General features: G+C 44.2%; 1 protein-coding gene and 1 long non-coding RNA gene across 8 annotated transcripts in view; one reads left to right on the top strand and one right to left on the bottom strand.

Annotated features, from left to right (window-relative positions):
- Window positions 1-22,277, bottom strand: part of sdk2b (sidekick cell adhesion molecule 2b) — a 152,271-nt gene that overhangs the window by 78,268 nt on the left and 51,726 nt on the right. The window lies entirely within an intron of this gene.
- Window positions 440-3,411, top strand: LOC127603999 (uncharacterized). The gene is made up of 3 exons (XR_007963177.1): window positions 440-990; window positions 1,597-1,748; window positions 2,371-3,411. It is a non-coding gene; the product is annotated as an uncharacterized LOC127603999 (long non-coding RNA).

The raw sequence follows: 22,277 nt of genomic DNA, 5'->3' as shown, positions 1-22,277 counted from the left end.
GAGCCAAAGACATGATTATCTATCTGCGTTCATGCGCTGTGACTCATTCGAGGTCAAGTACTTTTACTTAATTTTAGTTTCCAAAGTTAATCATTCCAAGCAACACCATTGAGATACCTTAGGCAATCAGCACCATGTTATTTCGCCAAGTCCAAAGGTAATATACATAATAGGCTGCTCTGGAAAATTCCCAATACAATTGTTTTCACGGTAAGACATTTTTTTTTTAACTGGTACATAAAACATTGCCTGAGAGTGGCTGCCTTTATAGCAGCTCCTATATTTTGTTCTTCTACATCTTCCTTTCTTAACTTTGTTGCTGTGAATTGGGAATTTCTCCATTGTGAGACTAATAAAGGTTTTCGTATCTTATCTTATAGTTACAGTTACACTCTTCAAAGTGAAGAAGTTTGTAAAAACGTATCAATTCCTGTTATGCGGTTTGAAACCACGTGGATGCAATTACAAAAAAAAATGACTCAGGTCCAAAAAAATAAAAAGCCTTGAGCCACATGCTGCTTCACCAGTCTTTTATCACACGCAGCGTTTTGTGTTGCTTCGTACAGTAATTCCCAAAGGCAGAGTTGGTTTATTTTCATTTGAGTTTATAAATATGCATTACTGTATCTGCAGCAACAGCTATGCTAAGCGTCCAGCTGTTCCCAGTTAATTCCCGTTAACGTCTTAAATAAGTTCTATGGAGTGGGTGGCAGACCTTTGTGAAAAGGTGCGCTTGGATGAGTTTGGTGTAAAAAGAGCAAGCCTTTCGGAGGATCAAAAGTGGAGACGGTGGAAAATCAGTGGCAAAGGCTCGAACCGCACCACAGTCCCTCCACTTCCTGTTTGTCGGAATGCGTCGATTTACTTTTGTCTATGCTGAGAGACATTCTTGCGGTCAACAGTCACAGACTCAAATAGCCTCTGACGCAGTGTCTGCTCAACACATGGCCTCCTCCATCGCCTCGTCAGTCACCGACCGCCGTGCAAACAGTACGTATACGTTTGCTATTTTAAGCAGTGGCGATAGGTTTGTTTTTTTTTGGGGGGGGGGGGGGGTTTGAATGTGGAAACGTGGGTCGGTTTAGCTCCTCTTCGAAATCCTTTCATGTGTCTGCTAGCGTTACGCCGCATCCATCTTGAAACCATTTTGCGCGGAAATGTAACCCCAACACCCCCCCCCGTCATCTGGATGCCGTTAGCAGCAGACGCCTCCGCGGTGAGCTTAGTGTCGCGCCGCAAAATTCATGTGACCGTTCTCCCGCGATCGCTTTAGCCATGACGATGACCTCGCCTCATCATGTTTCAGAAGCTTTTGAATCACGGAGGCAATCAACTAGTGATAGACAAGTACGACAAATTCTAGTGCAATTGTTGTATGCACTGACTTAATTTATTTACCGGGTCGCAAGTACGTGAGTTTCACGAGGTCATGTTTGCTAGTGTGACTTGTTTCAGTCACTTCACTAAGGGTTTAAACAATGTATTCATTTTGTTGTGTACCTTCTCCTATCGTCCTTCCTGTGTGAACCTATTTCATGGGAAGTGACAATGTTTCTCTCTCTCCAAGGACTTTCTATTTTTTTTTTCTTGGGCCAGGTGCAACACCTCCTCCCATCAGGAGCAGCCTGGGAATTACCGATAACGTAGTGATAATTCTGAGGCACAAGCGAAGCCTTGACGTCACAAGCAAGTGATGAGAGAAAGCGATGACACGGATTAAGTGATAAATAGGAAGGAGAGCAGTAGAGGTGAGGAGGGAGCTCTCAGCGGAGGGGGAGGAAGTAGAGGAGGTGATTCTTGTACATATTCAACAACAGCACACCAGAAAAAAAACCATACACCCGAATCTAATGTAAATATAGCGCGACTTCGGTGGTGTTCAAACTGGGGTTCCCAAGGCCTATAGTGGTCCACGAGCTTCAACTTGGAGGTCCGCAAAATAATTTTAATGAATTGCATTGTATGGTATCGGTTTTAAAAAGTGCTCACCGACTGCACATATGAAATTCAAGCCGTGTTATTGGTGTCCACTGTGCATGACAGCTGGCTACGATGGAGAAATATTCAATTTATTTGAATCACATTTGCTTGAGTTGCTTTCTACGAAACAGAATGAATGATTCGGGTGAAATTATTAACAGGAAGAAAAAGAAGAATGATTTCCATGGGAATTAGGGATGCACCATGCACATGGTAGTTTAATTTTTAGGGGTATGAATTTGCCCAAGGAAAAGTTACCCCTCGAAGTGGTCCTTTGACTCAAAAATGTGTGAAATCCTGGGTTGGAGAAGATGTCACTGCCAGAAAAAATATATATAAATAACAGGACAAGGGACCATTTTTTTGTAATGTCCCCACTATTTTCCACAGGCATCTCTTCGTCTGCTGTTCGAGGTTCTGGGAAGTCGACCGGACCCCTTCCTGCAAGTCCCACTTGAGCAGGGGGCCATCCATCAGCCCAGACACATTGAGCTATGTCAGCACGTCAGGATAAGGAGCTGGGAAGACGGGATGGATGGCAGCAAGCTATGTCGAGAGGTCACATGGGGTCCTGGTGGCAGGACGGGATGAGATGGGGGGTGGGGGGGGGGGGTGATGACGTAATGCGTATGAGACCGGTGGAAAAAAAGATTGCGGTGGGACAAGTTTCCCCACTCTAAAAACCAGGAAGAACGTTGGGCATCTCATGGGGGTGAAACATGGTTTTCAGCATTTGGAGGATTTTGTTCATGAAAGGAGGACTAATGAAGCCAATTAGAGCACAACTACCCGTCTCGTCAGGCCAACGCTGACCTGATAGGAAGCCATTACGGATGTGTGTGTGTGTCTCTCTCTCTCTCTCTCTCTCTCTCTCTCTCTCTCTCTCTCTCTCTCTCTCTCTCTCTCTCTCTCTCTCTGCAATAACACCACCTTTGATAAGTTGCCTCATCCTATTATCACATGGCATTATGAGTGTAAATCAATCACAGGCAGGAAGTGATCCGGGTGGGTACAGGTAGACAGGAAATTAGAAAAGAAGGTGGTGACAAGAAGGAAAAAAAAATAACATAAAATCAACAGGAAATTGGACATTCAGGAAGTAGCTGACAGTGCTGTGCGGAAGAAAATAAATTCAGCCCCAAAGTTTCACTTGGCAACCTAAAGTTTGGAAGGCATGTCATTGTGAGTCCACCCGGATGTCCGAAAAACCAAAATACCACAAAAAGTCAGACATGTTGGTTTGAAGTGGCCATCGTGTCAAAGACACAAGACCAACGTTTGTTTACAAAAACAACGAAAAGAAAGGTTAGCTAATTAGTTCAATTGTCATCCAAAAAATAAATAAATAATCTGACAGTGAAACGCAGCTAAAACTTCAAAACATAAGCTGACAAGGAAACGATGGCCTTTTATCCGACATGCTTTCCCTCACAAAAATCCGACTTCCCTCTCCCTAGCTACTTCTTCCAGATCTCCCCGGGGGATCCCGAGGCGTTCCCAGGCCAGCTGGATGACATAGTCTCTCTAGCGTGTCCTGGGTCTTCCTCGGGGTCTCCTCCCGGTGGGACATGCCCGGAACACCTCACCAGGGAGGCATTCAGGAGGCATCCGAATCAGATGCCCAAGCCACCTCATCTGGCTAATCTTCGTCTAGTCTTTTACCCCCCCCCCCCCCGCCCCTCCCCTCCCGCCCTTCAAAAATAGTCTTAGACCTCACACTCTAGGGAGCACACTGCTTTTAATTAGACTCCAATTAAAGAGGCGCTTTCATGCAATTTCTTTTAGTTACTGGGCGGCCGGGAATGTGAAAGCACAATTGGCAGTGAAATCCTTTTTTTTTTTCCCCATGAATGGATATCCAGGAGCCGAGGTAATAATTAGTCTTGATGGCATGATTTTATCGAATGCTAAGCGATACATTTACATCATCATTTATAAGCTAGCGCGGGCTAAAATTGACAAGTCCACGCAGCTACATAGACGTTGAGCATGTGCGTGACTTCCCTCATCGAGAAACGACACGACTTTGGATTTATGATCTCGTTAAACGCAACCATTGGGGAACAAGCTTGCTTGTCACCAAAATAAATTGACACTCGTTAAGACTTCCTTCACAATCGCTAACCTGTCTGTCGCACTCTCGGCTGTCTCAAGTCTTTGACGACGCCGTTTAGCGAAGAGGCTACTTGATATCCGGCAAGGCAGATTTTATTGAGGAGCAGCTTTCGGCTTGCTTCTCCCTCCAAACAAGCTATGACAAACGCAGCAGTCTGTCTGTCTCTGCCTTGGGGGACAGCTGCGCGATGTAAGTGTATGCGTCATCTTTTTCATCCCATACCGGATGCGATGAAAATCACACGAGCGGTGATCGGGACATCCCGATTGATCTGATCCCACTGACACGCGTAGCGTCAATTTAGAGTGTGCTTCCAGTGTCGGATTTCATTTTCACTCCGCCACCTTGGTAACGTGAAATGCACGAAGTGGCTTTTACACAAAAAGGAACCAAAGGTGTAATTTTGAGTGTGCACTGTATTAAAGAGTGAACGGTGGGATTAGAGGGGGTTTGGAGGGGGGGTTGTAACGGCTCCCCTGAAGCCAGCCAACAAATAGATGTGTATAATTAGCATAAAGGGGCCTTGTGAGCGGGGAAGAAAAGCACACATTATGCATTTTCTCATAGACGGGAGCGACTGGCACACTTTCACACGATAAGAGAGACACGCCAATTCCAGGGATGCGGAGCGTAATTATTGGTGGAAGAGGGAGGTGAAGAGAAAAAAAAAGCCTGTTGATGTAAAGCCTGAAAAAAAAAAGTGAAGACGCAGCGTTTTTTTCTTTCATGGACAGATGATGACAAGAATGTTTCATTTAGTCCTCCTTAAGACTCACTCAGAGGGAGCAATCAGGCTCGCTCATTATGCAACGCACGCTGCATGACTGCAACTTTGCGATCTTTTTTTTCGGATTCTTGCTTTCTATGTTGTCGTAAATGGACGGGAGGAACCGTCTGTTTATGATCATAAATAATTGCCAATGACTGATATATCCATGGGGCGGCCCGGTAGTCCAGTGGTTAGCACGTCGGCTTCACAGTGCAGAGGTTCGATTCCAGCTGCGGCCTCCCTGTGTGGAGTTTGCATGTTCTCCCCGGGCCTGCGTGGGTTTTCTCCGGGTGCTCCGGTTTCCTCCCACATTCCAAAAACATGCGTGGCAGGCTGATTGAACACTCTAAAATTGTCCCTAGGTGCGAATGGTTGTTTGTTTCTGTGTGCCCTGCGATTGGCTGGCAACCGATTCAGGGTGTCCCCCGCCTACTGCCCGAAGACAGCTGGGATAGGCTCCAGCACCCCCCGCGACCCTAGTGAGGATCAAGCGGCTTGGAAGATGATGAATGAATGATATATCCATAATGATGTGACACGTCTATGTTGCTACGCAAAATATAGAGCAAGGCTCGTTTGCTTTTTTTTCTGGGCTAAAGTGCGCCTTGCTACCCTGCCAACATCATCACAGAACATTGTAAGTCAATAGAAAATACGAAATAAATGCCCTTTCCACTGTCTATAAGGCCTTTGGAAATGATGGTAATGGTCATGGCAGGCCGGTTTCAGGTGCAAGATCTCACATAGTCACCATGCTGACAGAGAGGTGCAAAAATCATCATCTGATTCCCACCAGCGGGGAAATGGCTAAGTCAAAAAATTGCGGGGAAATAAAGTTCATTTGACAAGGACAATCGAAGAATTTTTCCATGTCATTTGGAACTTTTTACTCTCAAAAAATGAACAAGAGAGCGGCAAACTGCAAAGCGGAAAGGATCACACCTCGGATAGGCTGTGATATTTGCCGTCTGCTCTTAAGGGGGTTCCGAAAGGTGGGTGGAAAAACAGAGCAAAAGGTCAAGGCGCTTTAAAAGAAATCCCGCCACCTTTTCTCCCGTCTCACCTGGCAGACGGAACGAAGGCCTATGGGGAAGGAACTAAAAATATGTCTTGGACAAGAGGGAAAAAAAAGAGACTTGCCTTGGGCGATTTCAGAAAAAAAAACGAGAAAAGACTTAAAAAAAAAAAAAGTTGACGACAACGGACAATATGCCATGCGCGTTCAACTTCATAAAAACTTAAAGAGGGTGCATTAAATAATGCACGACTATATGAGGAGACATCAGCCTGCACATCTATAACGTTGTCAGCCGTGTATTAATGATTCCCTTTTGTGGAATTCTACAGACGCACGGCTCCTGCGCCAGCTTACCGCTCGTCACTTATTACTCGGAAAGAAAGAAGAAGAAAAAAAAAGATGAAATGGATGTCAAATATTCATAAGCGCGGCGAGCAGAAACCATGGGTGTCAGTCATATTGTTGCGGCAAACATTTTCTATATTACTGTAATAAACTCCAGGAAACATCGAGAGTTGTCCTTCTCGTTTATGACTTGCAAGGAAGAGGAAGCGAGTGCGCTGAGAAGACAGTTTGGGGTTTGTTTTTTCAATAAATTTGCAAACATCTAAAACTAAATTTCACTTTTCACATTGACGCATACGGGGGTGTTGTGTATAGAATTTGGAGGTGAAGAAAACAAATCTCGGAATTAAGCTGTAACTTAAAATGAGGGCAAAAACATTCGAGCTGACACGTGATAACACACAGTCAGTTGTTTACAGTTACTCAAGCGCCGAGTACAGAAAGAAACCCAAATACCAAGTCTGAGACAAAAGGCATGCCTGTCTGATGACATTTAAATTGGGAGAAAGGCAGTGTGGAATGGGCTTGTGGAGATATGATCTCAGGAGTCTGGATAGTCGCTTGACTACACCCCCCCCCCGAGTTCTACATCAGTGCCTTGAACATACAGAGAAGTGGGGTCAAAAGCCACTTTCGATAGACTGGGTCAAAAGGGACGCATGCTTGCTCCACATAAATTGAATACATATCTCACTCATGTGATGTGTTTTTTTTTTCACAATAAATTCTCAAAATTTATTGTGAATATCTTCTCAAAAATTACATTCGTCGAGTTATTCCAAAACCTGAAAAGGTAAGCAATCTCCAGTTTCATAAAATGACTCCAAATAGATTGTTTTATACATTTAGCGTGATATAAAATGTCTTATTTTGTGATTTTATCCATATTGCCCAGTTTTACATGCGAGTAGCATTTTCCAATCTTTTGGGAAATGCCACTTTTAGGGCACGGCAGACTCCGCCAATCAATTTGCGTAGACTATACCCCGCGAGTCCCTTTTTGCACTGTTAAAGGGACACGTTTTGACAGCACCATGGATGGCTAAGTCCAATTTGTCACTGCGGCCGAAGTAGATTAAGGTAATTTTCTAAGGAGAGTTCAGACTTCACTCGACGCTGACTGAAGGAAGCCCTTTGATTTATTTATTAAATTTTTGGGCATGTATCAATGAGAAAACCTCAAAATAATTAAGTTGGTGCAAACTTCATCTCAATATTTGATCAAATGAACGCTGAACACTGAGCCAGCTCGCTTGATTAGCGCATGTTCGCATTGCGCGTGCCAGAGCTATGATCAATCACAGCATACAATTTGCAGAATATATTTTTGCACGCTCGCATGAATATTTGATTCCATATGTTCAATCAATTAACTTGTTCAGGTTTGGACGTCTAAAAATGGACAAAAGATAGAAATGAGGTTCCACTTCGCCGTTCAGCCTGATCTTTCTCCGCTCTTAGAATGGCGAGTCACACCCCTCGCTGCCGCCGGGCGCGGCGTAATTGATGCCCGGTGAAAGATAATGTAATTTGGAATAGATCATAAATAATGAATATGCCGAGCTAACAAAGTATATTGGGAAAAATATGATCTGCTGTTTTAACCGCGCGGTAGCTAAAGTGATGGAGTGCATCTCTCTGTCTGCAGTTCATATTGCTGTCTCGGCAGTGGCAAAGTGGAATTAATTAAGAGCGGCGTGATGTCACGAAAACCCCAGTTTGTATTCACTTCAATGGCAATGTAAAACGTTTTTTTTTTGTTTTGTTTTTTTCCCCCCCTGAGGAGGTATTTCACCAAAACGGGGCAGATGTCACAACTCCAAAAAATACAAGTCCCAAAGGTATGATCCAGTTTGTCAGTCTCATATGTCTAAATCACTGCACAAAAACAGACAGCTCTGAGATTCCTGGATAACAATGCACTTTCCAGTCTAAATGAGCCGCCGCATTCCCACAGCCTGCCGCTGCGTTTTCTCCTCTTAATCCCGGCAAGGGGGTAGCAGGGGGATTAGCCAAGGCAGCAATGATATCTGCGTTGTGATATTACAGTCATACTTATTGGCCGTCATTCAGCACCTTATTATCTCATTGCCCTCATAATCTGTCAGTGGCCAAATTGACCCTGAAATGGCAAGTCATCAAATTGCACCACCATGCTCAGCCCACACACAAAGGCGGAAACCCAACTCACTTCCAATTTAGACGTTTAAAATCTAAAACGTGTATGCGCTTCAAAATTGGTACAAAGCCTATTTTAATCCAAATTGACAGATTTACTGCATGGTTTCATACATGGAATACAGATTTCTTTTTTAGGTTGCTACTTATGAAAAGACATGTGTACTAAAGTTCATATTCAGAAGTAAAACTGGATTTTGGGAGCTGAACTTTAAAAAGATTCCAAAGAGCACTACAGTTTTTAAATGTAGCTGTCATGCTTTGCTCCTATCCAACAAGAAAAAAAACCCACTATTTCACTATTACCTATATGTCTGATATATCTGATTCAAATTTGGTTTTAAAATCTGTGGAAAAAAAAGTATGCCTTTATAAGAAAAAGAACCTAAAAGAGCGTGAAAATGGCAGATTTCGTAAATCTCTCTGGTCTATTTATTGCCACTTTTTTTGTGGGTCTACCTGTGATAGATAGGCCTCTGTCTAAAAAGTAATGGCTGCAAGGGTAACATTTTCCATTTTCAAAAATGATTCAGGAAGTGCTACGGTGTAATCAAATCTAACCACTAGGCTTTGCCAAGACAAAAACTCAGAAAATTTGCAATCTAGTTTTGGCTGTCGACCTAGTATACATGATTCACGTGTAGTAACAATCAAAATCTCAATGAGAAGTTGGTAGACCCAAACACTAAAATGGCCACTTCAAAACAAAATGGCAGACTTTTCTATGCATCTACTTATCATGGAGATGGCTAATAAGTTCCTGCATGAACTGGCTCTCGGGGACTGAGTTTAAAAAAAAAACAACCACGAATGCTAAGGTGATGTGTACATTTAACCCAGGATGAACAAAATAAAATATGTGATGAGTTTTCATTCGACTTCAGAAGAGTTGGAAGTAATTTCAAGAGTGCCTTCACACTGTATATGCGCCAGCCGTGAAAACAAAGACAACAAAAACAAAAAACAAAAAACAAAAAAAGAATCCGCATGTATTCTAAGCAACTGGTAATTTTGTTCATTTTTGGAGGAGGCGGCATCTTCAGCGCACCACTAAAAAGCACTTTGGGAAGAAAGGATTCTGCCACAGGATTTATTGGAATTCAGTGGAGCAACTCACACATTTATAATTCGACTGAACTTCATGCGGTTTATTGTAGGAACGCACAGCATGGTGTTGACGCCGTTGTCCATCAAAATATTTCTCATAATTTGATCCGCAAAAAAAGTCTCAAAAGGCCATGTCCAAAACAATGCAGGCAGACTTGAAGTGGTCATTCTTAGGGTCCGTTTAGTTATAACGTTGATCCGAAGGACACCCACAAAAAAATAAGCCACGCCCAAAACAACTTCAGGCTACCGTTTTGCTTTGAAGCGTCAGTTTTGTGGTCATTTCCAAGGATGCTTTGTAAAACGAATAAAGGTTTTCTTCTTTTCTTATTACAGAACACTTATTTGCATGCGCCCCCCCGCCTCCACACTGGGTCCCTTAACCCTTCTGCTACACTTACACTGACGCATCCCATGATAAGTGTCATTCTCGGTGTTCTACACGATTAATTACACGCCAACAGCAGCGGTGGCGGTGAGTTCTGGTAAACAACAGCTGTATGGCCATTAATATTCATGCGGGTGTTAAACTCAGGCCAAAGCTAAAGTAGGGAAGACAATTGCCCCTTTCATACGGACTTTTCTGGCAATTTGACCCATTGGCGCCCTAACAGTAGGCCTGGTATTAATTGTCCTCTACTTTTCAGACGAAACGTTGTCGTGTCCAAAGCGAGCATTGTGTGAAATGGGCTCGTATCGTTCGCCTCGGCAGACGTTAACCGCAGGTTGCATCGAGGCTGCGTGCAGTCATTAGCAATAACAAAAAAAAAAAAAGCCGGGGAGGAAGTTAATCGAAGCGCTAATTGGCGGCGGATGGTCCGCTTTCCTCGATACGCCAGCCCCGCTTTTCTTGAGGTCGCGCAGAAGGCAACAATGCTCAAAGCTAACCGTCTCAATCAGAAGAACGCTTTGAAGAGTTGCAGAAACAACCGCGGGATGAAAAAGGGGGAAAAAAAAGGAACACATCCAACAGGTTTTTTTTTGGGGGGGGGGGGAACTCGAGATAGCAGCGCCACTTTTCCGCAGAACTGGAAGCTTACTGAAAGGAAGTGCTTGGCTTGTGATTAAAGCGACGCGCTACCTTCCCTTCTGTCCTAGCCCGCTTTGCATTTGACCCCCGAGCACACTTAAATCTCCACAAACACACCCTAGTGTGACCTACTTACCCCCTCCCACAGCCCGGGGTGGCGTCGCATGCCCGGCCCGGAGGACTGCGCTGGCATTGATACGCTATTTATCATTTCTTTTTTACATAAATTACAGCAGTTAAAAGGGGGCGGAAAAGATGAGAGGAAAAAGTGGGAGAAAATGGAAAGAGGCAACCTAGTTTTGACTCTTATGATTGGATTCTTCTCATTAAGAGCGGGCTTCTGTAATGAAGGTGTGTGTGCGTGTGTGTGTGTGTGCGTGTTCCGCTTTCGAGTACGGCCTTGTTTCTTTTCTTCCTGCGGTGGTGAAAGCTCAACAAGTCCCCCCCCCCCAGAGGGAGGGAGAGAGGGCGGGAGGCTTTTTTAATCAATGGCCGGAATTATTTATGCCACACACACACACACAAACACACACAGATCAAGTGTCTTTGCCTCGACTTTGACTGAAACTAATGACAAGGAGGTGAAGGCAACATTGCAGTCCTGCTAATTGGCTTAGCGTGTGAAGTGGACACGCCTGATTGGTGTGTGTGTGTGTGTAGATGAAGATGCAGCGAGCGATAGCGAGGCTTTAGTCATGGCCGGCGCAACAGCAAAGGCAATTAGCAGAGCGGCTACGTGCTCATCTCGGAGCACTTTAAGTGAAAAAGCGGCATCAAGTGGCAACATAAACTATAAAACAAAAAGACAACACGGCAAAGACGCTCATGCCAGTCCATAAATATTATTGACTTTTTTTTTTTAATATTATGCTCAGGCTGCAAACACACTGTGGCGACGAGTATAATAACCGTAACTCATCTCGAGAGCCGCAATTTAACGACGTTATTGTGACACGTGGAGATCACCGCCAAGGATAACCAATCCAAAAGGCGATAAACGCACCCAAAATAAAAAAGACATATTCAGGTGTACAGGGCTGCAAATCATGATTATTGATTTACCTGTTCATTATTTTAGATTAGTTTTGGATTGATCGATTAATCGTTGCAACTATATTATATCATGTTTGCGGCGTAAATCTTACTAATAAAGCTAGCCGTTTAAGACTGGGGGAAAAAAAAAAAAGACCAAACTAATGCGTCTATCGTTTTTTTTAGTGACAAAGGCCCCGGAATCATTTTTGTCGAATCTTATAAACACATTTGCAGCATTTGGAATGTCCGTTCGCAGTTGAGGAAACTACTCCCACTGACCTCAACCGAGTTCAGGGAGTGTGGATTAAAAAGTGTGAAGTTCAAAGCCTCGTCTGTTTCCTTAAGCCCTGAACCAAATATGGGACACGTTGTACTTTACTTCTGCTCCGTGGATGATAGAAGAAGCCCGGGCTGGCATGCCAAACGGCCAATTTCACATTTTATTTCCATATTCTTGATTAGTCTTTATACCCCTCCACAGACCCCCACCCACTCCTTTGCCCTGCACTATTAGGCCAAACCAGATATGTTCTCTTTTCATCTCGTTTCAATTTCTTAGCGACGCCCGGCGAGTCGCACAAAACTTTGTGCAGGCTTTACAACACCGGCATCGCTCACGGCTTCTGCCAGCCACTTCATAAAAGCGAGCGTGTGCCAAACTCGGCCGATCCTCCGCACATTAGCCCAAGCAAATTAGACAGAAGAGAGCGGTAGAAAAGCGTATTTACCGACTTTCCAACCGCAAGCGTACCGATTACACGACCGGGAAGGAAGCGTCTCTGATTTATACGCGGCGGTTAAGCGTCTCTGACAGACGTTCGATAGGAGGCGGACGCTGGGTGGCCTCGTTAGCATCGCGTCAACTGTCACCGTCGGCCAGGTAGCTCAAGAGCCTGCAATCAAGTTCAGAACTCCGGTGGAATTCTCGTTATTTCCCAGCACATGCCTGTTGCTGGAATGCAAGAGGTGTAGCAGACATCAATCGTAAGCCTGGGACCAACCGATCGATAGGCGCATCCGAGTGACATGTGGTTTGTCGAAAAGGTCCTCATTAGGATTCTGAAGTATCACACTAGGACGGGTTTTTAATCACTAATGTTCATACCGACACAATTATGCCAAGCGGTTGTCTTTCTTGAAGTCGCGGAGGCGTTATGGATTCGGGGGCAGCATGGTAGAACAGTGGCTATCTGCCTCATGCTTGCGAGGTTGTGGGTTTGAATTCGGCCTTTTGTGGCGTTCGTGTGCTCTCCTTGCGTGTGCTGGTTTAGTTCAAGACTCTAAATTGTCCTTTGTTGGGAATGTGATGCAGACTTTTTTTTTTTATGTGCAGTGTGATTGGCGACAAGTCCAGAATGTAACCGGTGTGCTTCTCTCACCAAAGGTCAATTTGGATCAGTTCTGGCTCACCTTGTGACCCAAATGAGGACAAGTGCGACATAAAATGAATTCATCGGCGCACTGAAAATACATGCGGCTCATCAACTAGCTCCTGTGAGGTTAGCATTTGAATTCAGTCGCATTCATTGAATGTGTTTCCCTTTTTTTTTTCAACACAGCGAAACCCTGAAAGGCAGACAAAATCCTAACTTCCATTTACAAGGAGGGTGAGAGGGAGGTAGTCGTTTTGGGTGGGAAAATAGTGGCGGAGAATTGGTCAGCCTGCAGTGCAGCTTCACCGATCGGTCAGACAGAAGCTCCCTAATTGCTTCCACAAGTTAAACGCTGTACACAATCTTCCAGATTAATCTATTCATGCGATTTAATAATTAATACACTGGCTGCGGTCTTGCCCAGCAATCAATTAGGCCGTTTAATGAGCAGACCAAGTGGGGGGTTGGGGGGGTGCGAGACTTGTAAGACGCTCAGATGGTAGCAGCACTTTGGGTCGAAACGCACTGGGGGGAAAACGGCAGACCCTTACGTTGATGTTGCGCTCATTGCTTGTGATTTTTCTTGATAAATGCTTCAAAGCCAAATGTCAGCTATGTCCTGCAACCTCGAGGAGGGTGTTTTGTGATTGCGAGCAAAGCAACGTTCACAAATCAGACGCCGAGGCTCTCGCTCGTTATTTACCACATAGCCTTCAGAGACCTTCGGAAAGGTTGATGAAGATGACGGCGATTTGAAGGCCACGCACACCTTCCGGAATTGCTCCTGTACACCTCACGTTTGCATTCCGCTGCGCGGCGCGCTGGGCTAGCATTTCTTTCATGATTGGAAACAAAATATTTCCCTGAAGTTAAAAGATTTACAGAACACAGGATGACATTCTAGACCAAACGTTAACGGGTAAAGGAGGGCGGTGGGGTCAGCGGCTGCGCAACCCGACCTGGTTTCTGGACAGATAAGCTACTTTTCTCCTCTTGTGTTGTACTGTGAAAATGGCGATAGGCCAAGGTTGTACGGCAGTTCACGGAACAAATAAATAAATAAATAAATAAATGGGTGCCATAGCTTTTTCCAGCAAGATGTGAAATATCAAGAACATGACAAAATGCGGCGGGCGAGACACGAAAAGGCTCTTAAATTTTCCCAACACTAGTCAAGCAATATTTTGCCTTTTCTCACATACGCCACAAGCTTGTTTGCTTCTTTTCCTATTTGGGCTAATTGCTTTCTTAAAGCAATTATCCAAAGGATCTTGTAAAGACTGCCCTAAAGCTACGTGGAATTTTCTTCTCTGGAATCACAATACACAAAAGGCATGCGGAGGAATAATCAGCACCATAAAAAAAAAGGCATCTCACCTTTATTTTGCAGGCAAAGTTAGCAGCACCGGAGGGGAAAGGAAAAGAGAGAAAAAAAAGAAAAAGATTAGAATTGGCACTGCGATAAATCAACTCACTTCTCATCTCACGTTGCTCTCACAAACAGTTTCTATATTAAAAGGCACAATCTGGCAAAAGGCATGCTCTTTAACTCATTCACTCCCAAAGACGTTTTTAAACGTCATTTCAGACTTGGTCTAGAATTGGCTGGTACTGAATGAGTTAACGTGATGGCTCCTCTTACCAGTTATTTATGATAACAAGCACCCTTCACAATGAAAATAAACAAGACAATTCGAAACAACGGTCACGGCAGGCTCGATCACATATGCTCACAATGCACACCGCCAGTCATTCGATGATGCTCGTCTTGCCAGTTTGTTATGATAGCAGCCATCTTGCATATAAGGAAAACACACTGGAAATAACCCGTGGAGTAAAAGGCTACCCCCCCTCCCCCAACCCCATGCTGAGTTGCAGCGATAAATGAGAGGCGCTGTACTTTTAAGTGGAGCGCAGAAAGTGAAGCGCGTCTCGGTAGCTTTTACCTAAAACAGCAGACGTGCGTCAAATTAAAAGAGATCCGCTTGAGGGCAAAGATGCTAAGTTTGGAACGGGATTGGAACACGCAGCAGCGCAAACCTCCTCTCTTCGCACGGAACACATCATTATGTACTTTTCGACGCGCAAACTAAAAAGGAAAAGTGGTTTGACCTGAATTTTGGTTGGCGTTGAGAATTCATACGGAGGAGTTAAAGTGAGCATTTCCCCACAGAGGGTCATTTTGCACCTCAGCGTTGAGCGTACAACTGTTGACGATGTACAAATATTAAAGTATTCGTCTTTGAGACGAGAGCCTTCTGGCAGGTGTCTCATCCCCCAAGGTTATTTTTTCTCTTCACACTGCAACAATTGTCCATTTTTTGATCACTAGCCAGCTTGTGCGCCAGCAGGCTCTTACAAGTGATCAGATCATTATATCATGACAGCAGCTGCCATATTAGCCAGAAGATCTGGCGTAATGCGTTTTTCGGCTTTTTTTTTTCTTTGTCCGGCTCGCCTAACACATTTATTGTGTCGGTGTCATGGTAGTATTTTGCTTTCATTTAGGAAATCAACGAGAAGAAAAGCATAGCATCTGACTTAATTGAATCAGAGAAATAAGCGCTGAGATGGAGTGACAACCCCCCTCCACGAATCCCCCCACACACTCCAAAAAAAAAAAAAACATCAACATCCGCATGAAGTTCAGGTAGTCGGCATCCAAAAAGCACGTCATCGATTATTTATGTTCAACGTCTCCTGTATTCTGGCGAGTGTGTACAAAGACAATTATGCAAGAGAACATCTGTCGACGTGCGCCGCCTGCGAGAAAGCGGATGCTGGCCGTGCATCGGTGTTGAGCAACTAACTCATTTAGAATTAGAATGCACTTGTTCAAGGGTAAACACTGCGCGTACTACGATGCGCCCTAACGACGTTACTTGAATTTTACGTTAACACCTCTCGTGGCCGCGACATTCACAGCTCGCAGTGTCTGACACGAACGAGACTCAAAAAAACTAATGCTCGCAAATTAATTCGAATAAATTGTCAGTCAAAAGCTAACCTGAAAAAAAATGGCTTAAAGCGACTTAGAGTGCCGTGGCGTGGCAATTGCAAAAAAAAAAAAAAGCTTAAAAAACTCAAACATGATGAAATGAATTATGAGGAAAATGCTGACCGTTATTGTTTATTTCTAACAAACCAGTCAAAAAATAATAAGCAAATAAAACAAATGGGAATTTAGCAGACATTAGAATAACACTGGTAAATTTTGACATGAACTTGTTTTGAAAGCAACGTTAAGAGTGTTTTGTCAACTGCTCGCAAAATTCTTCCAAATAATCTGGAATAATAATCTGAAAAAAGCCGAGCAAAAATTATTCCATTTTTTTTTTTAAAGGAAAACGCTAACTTTTGAGGTTGGAAAAATATCGTGACTTTTGACTTTTTTTGTTAAATTCTGACAAATGCCTTAAAGGAAAAAAATAAGGAAAGTTGCAAAAAAAAAACGTTTGCATACAAAATACTCAATTGCTTTGAATAAGAATGCGTAATCGAATTTTGTAAAATGCTAACAAAACAATTCTAACAAACTGCCTCTAAGACAGTGCCAGGATTTCCATTTTTTTTAAATTAGGGTTAATATAAAACATTCTGCCTTTGATTCTTAAAGTCATTCATATTTTTCCTCTATTTGGCTCCATGCAAACATTTAAAGTCCACCTTCGCAGTCAAAACTGCTTCTTTTAACACTTATTTCCTTCATAAAATGGGAATTTTGTGCATGAAACCATCATAGTAAAGACGTGAGGCCAATTAACAGGCGGTCATCTGCCAATGGCCGTTGGCGAAGCGCTAATTAAAAGGCAGCGTCCGCAGAGGAGCCACGCCGAGGAGGGCAAGAACAGTGCCTTGAATGTAGGATAAGCAGGAAAAAAAAAAAGTGTCTCAATTCAACACGTCTCACCGCGGTCGGTTGGCCTCTCCTTTCTCTATTCGGCATATGTGTCCTAATTGAGAGAGCACATCGGCGGCGAGCAAATTAAAACAATTACATCTGCCGGGACGAAGCGTGTGCGGCGATACGAAGGCAGATTTCATCAAGAGTGAAAGAGCCTCACTAATAGAAGTGTGCTGTAATCAAGCTGCAGCTTATTCATGTGAAAACACAAGATTTAGCCATAGATATGTAGCTACAGCTGGCAGCTCCTTTATGGGCACTGAGATTCGCCTCGTGCGTGTGAGAGACATATGCATTCAAATTGGGTCAACTCCCCGCTCGGTCTAATGTCCCATAAAAGATGTAAGAGGATTCATCTGAGCTCCTGACGTGACTGATTTGGAGGTGTCCGCCACAGATTTTTTTTTTTTCGATGGAGAAAAAAACTTTATGGACCGTTACATAAGACAGCTGACATTTGTGAGGAGATTGTTATCGACCAGACGTACAGGATGCTCTTCCTTGACGATGATACATGTGGAGCTTTACGCCGCATTTGGAGGTCTATTGTTCTTGAGCTCGTCACAAGCTTATGCTTAGCATATCATTGATTGTGATCGATACACGGTTAGTGATCTATATACTGTATGAAGTGTATAAAATCTAGTCACCGGCTCTTTAAAAAAAACTATTTTGAATAACATCACCACCAAATCCTATGAAAAAAAAAAAACATGAGCTAACTTTTAACCACAAACACAAGTATATCTCCAATATAGCATTTTACCCTCAGCAAAATGTGAAAAAGGCAGGAGCTTGAAAGAAAATCAATCCAATTCCTGAAAAAAAAAGAAGCGTCTAACCCAGCTATCATCCCAAACCACTCCAACTCTCCCAGCAAGCTTTGCAGGAGCAGCAAAGCATGAGAACCCAGAGTGAACCCTCGTCTGGCAGCGACGTCTCCTTCAGTTTCCGTTTAGTCAGAAAAGGGACAGATTTTTAAAAAAAAGAAAAAAAGAAGAAAAAAATTCCCATTATACCTTTGATTCTACTTCCAAAGCCAGGAAATTCGCGAGTCCACTTTGACACCCATATGCTGTCGGTGCCATTTTTTTTTAAAGAACAGTCATGGAAAAAAAAAATCTTGGAGGAAAAAAAAACGTTTTCACAGACAGTATAAAAAGGGCATTCCTATCATACCTTTAAAAGGTGGTAACATTTCTAGGTCCACTTTCTACCTCCATTCTATCTTGGCAAAGTTTATTAAGAAGAAGGACAAAAAAGTTTTTTGTCTGGAGTCAGCTAAATGGGATGCCCCCCCCCCTTTTTTTCCTTTTCTTTATTTGGGGGGGCGCATTCTCGCGCATGAGTGAAAATACCTCAAATGGCGGGTAGATTTAAGTAAACAGCACCCGATGAAGCATAAATGCACATTTTGAACACATCAGAAATTTGTAACTTCATAAAAGGGGCAAGAAAGTTAAATTAACTGCCAATTAATGAAAAAAAAAAACAAGAAAAGAAAAGTGAAAAGCATGCCTATCATGACACAGCATGACATTTGCGAGGTGATATGCGGCTCGCACAAATGAAGCGCCTTTAATTAGATTACACGCTAACGGCACGGCGACGGCTCGATTTGAGTGGGTGGGAATATGCAATGATCCCGATAAGTTAACGGCTCAGAGGTTTTTTTTTTTTTTTTAATTAACATTCTGAACACGGGCAGCTCGAGCGGCACGACTGAGTAAATGGAAGTGTTGTTGTTTACCGTTACGTGTAAAAGAACGAGGAGGACATGTCTAGTGCTTGGGCGGCAATCAAAGTTTGAACCTGATAGGATGACCAACTCGCCGAAACCAAAGCTACAAACGCTGGCAAAAATTACAAGTGAAGTCAGTCGTCTCGCCCTCCGCAAACAAGGCGCTCTCAGTGCGGCTGCGGCGTGGCTCCACATGTGGCCTGGCAAAATCGCCTGATCAACATTCACCCGGCATCCATGCTAAGCCGAGTCTTTCACGCAGCTTCATTCCCCGTCTTGTGCGCCCCCCCAGCCCCCCGTCCCTCAATTCCATGTCCGTGTTGGATCTTCAGAACACTAGCGCAGATAAAAAGCAGGTTTTGTTGGCAGTGTAAAAGGAAGGGTGACAAATGTTTCATTGCAATTTATGCCACTGGACTGAATAAAACAACACAGAAAACTGGAAAAGTTCCATCTTGAGCAAGCAGCATAAAAGGGGCTTCCGCTTGGGTCCATTTTGGATCGCCACTCTAGTTTGGTGCCATTTATTCAAACAGAACAGTAATATGGAAAGGGGACAGTTTGTTATTCCCAGCATCTCCCTCTTGTACTCCTGCCAAAGCTGAAATTTGTGCTTCGACTTCAACCAAGCACATTTCCAGCGACACTGAAAAGATGTGTGAAAAAAATTGCTTTTGTTCCAGCGCCTGTGACGCTTCGAAAATTACGTGCGAAGCCAGGAAATACACAGGTTGACTTGGACGACGCGGCTCAATTTTTCATTCATTCATCTCCCGATCCGCTTTATCCTCACAAGGGCTGCGGGTGGTGCTGGAGCCTATCCCGGCTGTCTTCGCGCAGTAGGCGGGGGACACCCTGAACTGGTCGCCAGCCAATCGCAGGGCACATAGAGACGAACAACCATCCGCGTTCACATCGAGGGACAATTTGGAGTTTTCAATTATCCTGCCATGCATGTTTTTGGGATCATGTGGGAGGAAACCGGAGTACCCGGAGAAAACCCACGCAGGCCCAGGGGAGAACATCCAAACTCCACACAGGGAGGCCGGAGCTGGAATCGAACCCGGTACCTCTGCACTGTGAAGCCGACGTGCAAACCACTGGACCACCGAGCTGCCAGGGTCAACTTTTCCTCAACAAAATATTGGCTAAAGGAGCTTTTGATATGATATTCATCTGTCGATGTACCCCTATTAGGTGTCTGTGTGATGTTTTTTTTTCTGATCCACAAAGTAACTGTGAAGGCGCAAAAGTGTTTTTTTAACTGTTTAAATATTACGACAAAAACACAATTGTTTGAGGGGTTCCCCCATTTACAAAGGTCGTTTTTTTTCCCATAATGCAATTCCCACCCAGTCGACTTGCGCTCGACTCCCCTCCCGTTGCCATATCCTCTTCTTCTTCTTCTTCTTCTTCGGTGTTGTGATCCAACGTGGCGGGAGACGCACGCATGCAATATTCATGCATGGGCCAAAGAAAACAAAGCTCCCGAGGCGAGCGAGATACGAGCGAGGAGCAAAAACAATCATCATCAGGAAGAATAGCAAAAAAAAAAAAACAACAATGTCACCCAGTCGCAATGCTTTTGAGGGAGTCAAATGGGAGCGGCGGCGAGAGGCCGCGAGCTTCCTCAGCCAACTCCGCTTCAATGAAGTGACAACTCATGGGCGGTCGAGGAGGATGAGAAGGGAGGCTTAATGTCAGACAATGTCACTGCTGTGGCGCAGGGGTGGAGAATCTCTTTTTTCTGTCGTTCAATCCCAAAGTAATTAGCAGGAAAAGGCGGCGAGGGAGAAGAATTAAAAAAGAAAAAAAATCCTCAAACGTTCAAGAAATTGAAATGGGATTATTAAAACATCTTCTGGAATTGTCGTAATGCAAGAAAAAGGAGGAATTGAGTAGCAGATACGGTAGTTTGCCGTCAGAAAAAGGACGTTGCCGAAACCACAGCAGGCAAAGACGAGCTTTCAGAAAATGCTCCCGTCCCTTTAAAACGTACGATGAATCGATCGTTGTCTTTTTTCCGCGTCGTCAAACGTTCACCGCTAATGTGGTGCCGTACATCCAAAATGCAAACACGATTAAAGTTGAACGCAACCGAATGGAATCCATTCATCAAAACATTCATTCTTGTACCTTTTGTTTTTCTTTACGTGTTTCAATTTGTTGCAGGAGTTCTCTGCGAAGGAGCAATCGCGCCGTCAGTCCGCTGCCATTAGCATACGGCCGCGCGCTAAGCGAATTCTTCTTTGGCCTCATTAAAGATTCACAATTACAAACAAGACCGAAACTGCTCGTGGTTGGAGTTGATGTTTAATTAATGTTGCTGCCTCGCCTCTCCTTCGTTTCGGTCTTTTTTTTTTCTTCCCGCCTTGTAGCTTTCAGCCACCGAAATCTCACAATTGCTCATAAATATCCGATCTCAATCGGCATTTGAGTCTTTTTATTTCATGACCATTCACCATTTTATCGACTCGCTCCTCACGTGCGGCGGCGTTGTCCGGGAGAAAAGGAACACATGGCACGAGAGCGGCCGTCATTGATCGCAATGAGGTCGACGCTTCCGTTTGCCGACAAAAAGTTTCTTCAAAAGAACTTCCTGCGCGCGAGCTTTCCGCCATTAAGAAGAACACCTCGTAGCGGGGCCGCGTACTCCGCCAAGGCTTGTTTGCCGAGCCGATCATCTGTTTGTTCCACCCCTGCAGCCTATCACTGGGATGAAAGCGCCGGGAGCAGCCGCGTGCGGCGCGATCAATGCATGGAAAACAAACACTCGCGGCGGTGCGGGTCAGAGCGGCTCTTTCATCTATCTTGCGTTCGCACAACAAAGTCCACCATCCATACGACGCAACCCGTTTCATCATCTTCCCGCATTTGCCGGCGACAAACAAGCAGATGAAATGCGGGGTTTGTTTCCCTTTCCCGGAGTGAATCCTGCCTCTGTTGCAGTTTGACCGAGGTGAACAGTACTAATAACTGCAAAGATGAAGTGTACGAAACGGAGTAAAGTTTATGAAAAAAAAAGGAAATAAAACACCCCGGGAGATGAAGCTGAAAAGTTCAACGTACAAGTCCAACGCGGCTTTGAACGGGTCAAAATTCTGACCGCCGAGGATGAAGAAAACGAAAAACAAAAGTAGCGCTCTCCCCTCTGGCTACCGATCAAACAAACGCGTTTGTGTGCTTCAACTTAAGTCTTTATCGATATTTTCTTTTTTTTTTTTTTATTCATTCATCACACATTTGGAATGTGTGGACTACCCAGAGAATACCCACTCAGGCCTCTGTGCCTCTAACGTTTGTTATCATGTGGTTCTTCCCTTTTGCCTAGCATCCATCGGTCCTTCAGTCATCCCTCCTTCATCCAGCTTATCTGTCTTTTATACCAACATTCATTGGCCCAATTATCCAATGACTGTTGCTTGTTTGCCACATCATATTCATCCATCCATCATGTCCAGTCCTTCATCCAGAGACCCATAAACCCACCCATTGCATTCCGTCAATCATCCATGAGTTGTGGCCCGCCCTCTGTCCTCTTTTCCATCTGTCCTTCCATACTCTCCATTCATCCCTCCATCGCCCATCTTGTCCGTCAATTACCGGCACTTCCCATTCCTTGTGTCCTTCGCTTTATCCAGAGTCACGTGTCCTTCCTCGCCATTCGTTCATGCTAACATT

This window comes from Hippocampus zosterae, chromosome 7 (assembly GCF_025434085.1).
Source record: "Hippocampus zosterae strain Florida chromosome 7, ASM2543408v3, whole genome shotgun sequence".
NCBI lineage: Eukaryota > Metazoa > Chordata > Actinopteri > Syngnathiformes > Syngnathidae > Hippocampus > Hippocampus zosterae.
Note: the sequence above shows the minus strand (reverse complement) of the source record. Positions and strands in the feature narration are given on the sequence as shown.